Source organism: Macadamia integrifolia, chromosome 4 (assembly GCF_013358625.1).
Source record: "Macadamia integrifolia cultivar HAES 741 chromosome 4, SCU_Mint_v3, whole genome shotgun sequence".
Lineage (NCBI taxonomy): Eukaryota > Viridiplantae > Streptophyta > Magnoliopsida > Proteales > Proteaceae > Macadamia > Macadamia integrifolia.
In genome coordinates, this window is record NC_056560.1 from 19,629,307 (window position 1) to 19,636,347 (window position 7,041).

General features: G+C 39.1%; 1 protein-coding gene across 3 annotated transcripts in view; it reads right to left on the reverse strand.

Moving 5' to 3' along the window:
• The window catches only part of LOC122077199 (agamous-like MADS-box protein MADS2), a 27,096-nt gene that overhangs the window by 3,077 nt on the left and 16,978 nt on the right, over positions 1–7,041 (reverse strand). The window lies entirely within an intron of this gene.

The window sequence follows — 7,041 nt, forward strand, 5'->3', positions numbered from 1 at the left end:
GATGGGGGATGGGGGAGGGGGTGTGGGTGGGGGCGAGGGAGGCAAGAAACATCAATTTGAAAAGTGAAACAGAAATGCCCTTGATTGCACAGGGACCAATGAACGGGTGCACTCCGCTGGATAAAAGAACAAGGTGGATTTTTGGGTTTCAAAGGGTGGGAGCATGTAATTTCGCTGCCCTCTCTGTCTGGCCGCAGGGACAGTTCTTTTGCCCTAGAAAATTATACTAGAAAGGAAAGCCAATGTGCAGAGTGGAGGCTCAAAAAGCAGGTAAACCTCCTAATTCTGTAACCTACAATCAAAACTTTCCTATCTAGATAACCATTTCATAATCTTCGAGATTGTGATGCGATGCACTGATATTCAGTATCTCAAGCACATTGTCACAAGAAAGCCATTATTTAATTCCCTAATTCCTTCATGGGGCCTCTGTATCAGTGTACCTAAACAATTCCAGAAAATAAAGGACAAATAATCTTCTTCGTTTACTGAAATCACATCACAACAAAGAAACAAGGGAGCGAGGGGGGATTTCCAGACAACTTAGAATGCAGAAACAATAAGCCACTTGAGGCATTGCCAGACATGCAAATTAGCAAAAATGATCATATATAACAAGCACAAAATTGGCTAATGGAAGAGTCATCTTCTACATTTCGAGGAACCTTAAGTCATTAAAAGAAATGAGAGATCACCACCAAATACCTCAACACAAATCTTCTACTTACCGAACAATGACAGAATCGTGATAAGCAGAAGCAGAATATTATAACTGAAGCATCAAAATTAGTGGTTCCAAAAACATTGTGTGTGACTGACACATCATGGATATGTTCGAAATTTGTTATGATTTTGTAAAACTGCTTCAAAGAACCAATGGGCAACGACACTAATTTAACGCAGAAAAATGGTTTACAAAAGAAAAACAAAAGAGAATCACACACACAAAACTCACAGATTTACTTAGTTTACCCAAGATAAGTTACGTCCATGGCCAAGCAATAAGAAGAGCTTTCATTATTTGAATGAAAAACTTACAAAAGCCTAACCATCACCTCCTATCATTATTGGGGAAGTATCACTATTACTTCCTGGACACATTGAGATCAAACTTCATTAATCCAATGGCGGCCCATGCAGCTATGATTGGCTTGGTGGGTCTATTCCCAACAACATAGCAGCTTAATTGGCAATCAAATTTGGTTACACATTTATGCATACGTCTCTATTCATATGGTAAGTTTCATCTTGAAAGCTTCTCACCATTTGGAAAAGTAATGCTCGGGAAATGTTTGAAAAATCAACAATATGAGCATAATAGATGTGTGCAAATAGAATACATGAAACGTCTTAATATTGAGTGGAGTCAAAAAATTTGACATGTGACTAGTCCAGTTGACTGCTTATTGGATTAATAACATGGTATCAAAACAATAAAAGATTCAAGTAGGTGTTTGACCAACAACTCTAACAATTTCATAATTAGAACACCAACAAGGAAAAGAAGAAGCAAGGTAATTAAAAGAAAAAAGAGAAAGAGAAGCAGTAGGGTACTGCAGAGAGAGAGAGAGAGAGAGAGAGAGAGAGAGAGAGAGAGAGAGAGAGAGAGAGAGAGAGAGAGAGAGAGAGAGCAATGTTCGTATAGAGACTATTTAATTACAAAATTGCCACTAAACATAATCTTCAATAAATTATGAAGAATAACTTTTTTAGATAAATTTTTGATATTATTATATTGGCTAACATATTATCACTTAGGCTATAGATATAATCCCCACCCATGTCTTTAGGCATTCAAAAGAGTGAGGAAGAAACCTATTAGTTGAAATGATGGTTTAAGAACACGGAAATTTCGAAAGTTTCAGTTGTTTTGGTGGACCTTGAGACGAAATTATTAAAATTTTGGAAATTTTAGTCCAAATTTTAGCAATAGTCTCGAAAAAAAAGTACCTGATTTCGACAAGGTTTTGGCCCAATTATAGATTTCAAGCAAAACCGAAACCCTAGATTTTGAACCTTGATTGAAATTAAAAACTGCCTAGAATGCAACTTCCCAAAATTATGCCAATACATAACTAAGTTGGCAAGAACCTACAGTGCAATACCTCACAATTAATGTCATGGGTTCAACTCTCCTTGGAGCCTAACTATAATTTTGCACATCCCCAGACATTCATTCTTGATTTGTTGGAATCCTAAGTGAGTGTATTATGTTGTGCTAAAGTTTTATGTTGATTGGTCATAAATTCTGCAATTTTAGCCTTGGAAATGCAGGTATATCTTTGCCATCCCCAGACTGGCAGTGACGATATACCCATTTCGATTTCTTATTTATGGAAGGTAGTTATTTTTTTATTCTGTGACCGTGTTTTTAGCTTGTTTCATGGATTTTTGTGCACATATAATATTTTTTTCTCTTTTAAAACGGCATAGGTCATATAGGTTTCCTTTGTTTATTCTATTTTATGAAGTTCCATCCTCATTTTCAGTTTGTTTTAAGCGTTGCTAAGTCATTTTTTTTTTTTTTTGTAAGTTTCATAATCATTGCATCCTTTTAAACGCAGTTAGGTCATTTTGACCTAGGTCTTTTTCTTTAAAACTTTTTTTTTTCTTGAATATTTTCCATTTAGGGTTACATTAGACATATAGGGGTAATTTGGCAATTTTCCATAAATTATTTACACAAAATTTAATAACTATTTCTGAGCTATTTGGTGACTATAGGGCTAGTTTGGTGATTTCTCATTAATTAGGATTCCTTTTCATTTACGGTGATATTCTGCACATTTAGGGTTTTGTATAGGCATAGGGCATCTTCATAAGTTTGCACCTTAATCTGTACAAATTTCTTAGATGTTCCCAACTTTCCTTTTAATGTTTTGTGAGGTTTAGGTTATGTTTAGTGTAATATTTCATGGTAATAGGTAGTTCCTGCCTTATGGGATCATTCATCAATGTCACTGTTCTAATTTGGTGTATTTTTTATGAATTAATTTTGGCTTTTTTTATTTGACCAATTAAAAGTAGTTTTAGGTTTAATTTTTTATTTTTAATTTCAGTTTAATCTTGCTTTGTAGGATTATTTTCTTTATTAATTTAGTTAAGGAACTAAAGTCTTTCTCACTTTCATTATAGTTTGTAGTCGCATCCAATCACAGGTAAGTTTCACATTTTTCTCATTTTTGTTCGATTTCCTCTCTATTCATATATTTTAGATTTACATCATGCTTGATTTATTATGCTAGGGATATTTGTTATTTAATAAAATAATAAACAAACATAGGAAGGTCAGTTTAGCAGAATGAATATGTGGAGAGATAAGATGTTACGACCCCCTCAAGTTGGTGAGTGGAGATTACGAACACCCAACTTGGAAAGAAAGAACTAAAAGTGCTCATGTCCAAGAGCCTTGGTGAATATGCCAGCAAGTTGATGACGAGAGGCAATCTTGCTTGGAATGATTAGTCCTTGTTATTGTCTTTCATGAACAAGATGACAGTCTATTTCAATATGCTTTATGTGTTCGTGAAAAACAAGATTAACAGCGATGAAGAGGGCTGCCTAATTATCACAATACATTAGGATGGGAGTGTGGTAGGAGAGTCCAATATCATGCGGTAAATATGTTAACCATATCAACTCACATGTTTGCAACGGCCATGGTGCAATATTCTGCTTCAGGGAAAGACTAAGAAATTGTCGGTTTCTTTTTTGTCTTCCAAGAAATCAAACTAGAGCCCAACATGACACAGTAACCAGTTGTAGAACGTCTAGTCATGGGGCAACTGGCCTAGTCTAAATCACAATAGACTTTCAAGTTCAGGTTTGTGTCACGACGAGAGGTCCACCATTTAGGATATCCGTTCTTCTTGAAATAACTGCCCTCTGAGCGCACATCATGTATGGATCGTTGTCGTTCCTCTTGATGCAAAAGAGAATAAGCCTATTAACAGTGGGCAAAGGTCCATGAGCAAGTTCTGGCTGCGCACAACAACTTATGAATCATTCAATCCTTGAAGAAAGTCCATTAAATAATCAGTCTCCAAAAATTCTTGAAGAGGTTTCAGTGCACCACAAGAGCAAGAGGCTAGGGCACGATACGAAAGTAACTCATTATGGTAGCCTTTAACAATGGTGTAATAAGCTGAAATTGAATTTGTGCCATGAACATGGGGTGGAAAGAGCATGCCGAATCACAAAGATGCGTGGAGAATTTTTAGGGAAAATCGATCACAAAGATCAGTCCAGACATCAAAAGCCGAATCAAGCCATGAAATAGTATGAGAGATAGGAGAAATAGTGGAATGTACGATCCAAGAACGTACCATGCTGTTGCACCGAATTCAGTGAGGAAAATCGGCAGAGTCAGGGGCTGGTTTTAAAAAGAACCATCAACAAATAGAAGCTTGTTCTTGGCCTCGAGTGTCATGATCATGGTCCGATGCCAAGATCATGGCTCGATGACAAGTTGGGTAATTATCTCCATCAAGAAGAGTGGTAACAAGAACATTCCCTAGTTGGTCCAAAAAATGTAGAGAATATGGGGAAGAAACTTCAATTGTGGGTGCGGATGTAGCTGCCATAAGGGAGGAATCACCAGCCATGGCCGATTAATGAAGGATCGGTTAGGTTGATACCATGTTGAAATTGAGAATTCAATTGGATTGAATTGATCTACCTTTATCTTCCACAATTGTGGTATATATATATATATATATATTTGTCTTATCTAATACTACTTCTACCAATATTGAATTTACAACAAATGAGGTATTGTTGCTGCCGAAAATCCGTATGAGCTGATCCTGCACAAATACAGAAGGCAGAGGCCCGGATGTTTATCCGGGGTTAGTCCTCCGACGCCCAAGTTAGAGATCGGCCGCACAGCTTTTCACAAGGGTAATGGTGTGGGTTTTTTCTGCATACCTTTTTTCCTCTGCTCAGGCCCTCTCTTATAGTCCTTAGGGTTTAGGGTTTCTCTTTTCCTTGGAGGAGTCCTCCTCGGGTCCGCCTCCTTTCCTCTTCGAATCCTACTCGGATACGTCTTATCCCCTTCGTGGGGAATATTCTCTTCACGTGGTTGACGCGGTCAGACTCCTTGCAGCCTCTAACAGGTGAGCGACACGTATCCTTTCCTTAGATACCACGTGTTCTTACCCTACTGGGCAATCAATTTGGCCGTATCAGTAGCCCCCTTACTCTCACCAGGAGGCTCTTCCTGTGGGAGTAACCAAGTTTTTCGTCATTTTTTCTCATTCATGCATCCCTTCGGCCTTATTCCTTCGGCTTCGGCTTTAATTTTGCTTGCTACCGAGATCTTCGGTCAGGTATGCTCGGGCCTGACCTGAGCCCCACCCACGGTAAGGACCCTCGGTCAGATCCGATTGGCTTTTGCCTGAGCCCCCAACCGAGGTAACGACCTTCGATCAAGTCTGCTTGGCCTTGGCCTGAGCGCCCAACCGGGGTAGGGACCTTTGGTCAGGTTAGTTCGGCCTCGGCCTGAGCTCCCAACTGAGGTAAAGACCTTCGGTCAGTTCCGCTCGGCTTCGGCCTAAGCTCCCAACAGAGGTTAAGACCTTCGATCAGGTCTGCTCGGCCTTGGCCTGAGCTCCCAACTGAGGTTGTGACCTTCGGTCAGGTCAGCTCGGCCTGAGCTCCCAACCGAGGTGAGGGCCTTCAGTCAGGTCCGCTCGGCCTTAGCCTGTGGTCCCAACCAAGGTTAAGACCTTTGGTCAGGTCCGCTCGGCCTTGGCCTGAGCTCCCAACCAAGGTTGACCTTCGTGAGGTCGCAATGACTTGATTCCAAATCTTATTGAACAAGAAATGGACTTACAACTTTGATGACAAAGGTTTTCTTAGAAAAAAATGTTGTACGGTGCTCAAAATAGCTCGTGAAGTTTGTGCACGAACCAAAACAGGATTATGCAAATACAGAGAAATGGATGGGTATAGATGAGGGTTGAAACTCAACTATTCCGAGATGTATTTGCAGCGCCAATGGTCTTGTAGATCTTATGGGATGCAAGGAGGGTAAGGGAAACCCTTACTCTTTAAGGAATGAGTGAAATTCTTCAAGATTCAAATGGAATACACTTTATTCAAGAAGTTCCTCATTTACAAGCTAACTTTGATAGCCTGTGATAGACTAATTAAATCTTAAAATCCCAGCTTTTACTCCTAAAATCCTAAGGCAAGGCTTGAAGGTCTTTGCCTAAGAAAAATGAAAAAGAAAAATAAATAGTAAAAAAAATACCAGTCTCCCCTCTTTACTTCCTTGGTTGACCACTCCACTTGCTTTAACAAATCACTTTATTGTTGACCAAGGTATGTTTTCAATAATGGTGAGGACTCTAGAAAAAGGTTTCCTACCAAAGAGAAGTTGTCACCTCACTACCCACTGAAGGGCATGAGTTGATGGAGCGTGCGGTGGAATCTTAGCATTTAATATCAACGAATGAATCAAAATGGTTTAGTGTTGATCATTAAATGCTTTTAATCATGGACGATTGCTGAAAAGTACTCTTAGAACCCAGGAAAATAATCCTCTGTTTTTCTCATTCTTGTTTTTCCTTGTTTTGCTACCCGCAGAACGCGACACGTTGACAACTTTAAGACCAACGCACCGGATGTAATAATCCTCACCCAATCTTGACCGTTGGTCTCCTTGTTGTCCACGTGTCGCGTTCTGTAGGTAGCAAAACAAGGAAAAACATGGATGAGAAAAACAGAAGATTTTGATCCTAGAACCCACAGCTATTGTTTTGACGGACATTGTCTTGTCACGAACGATGTTATCATTGACCGTCAAAAACCATTTTTCATAGTTGTTTGTAAGCCTTGATGCGATCAAACCTTCATAGCACCTTAGGATGGTCATATTGGTCTTCAAAGAAGTCGGTCATGTGATCCAAGACTATATCAAAGAGAATTTGACTTAAAAGAAGCCTAATAGATTAATTCTTCCCCTTCCCCCACCCCAAACAACTATTGTCCTGGAAGACTCTTCTAAATTTTTTTCTCTCTCTCTCTTTTTTTTTTTTG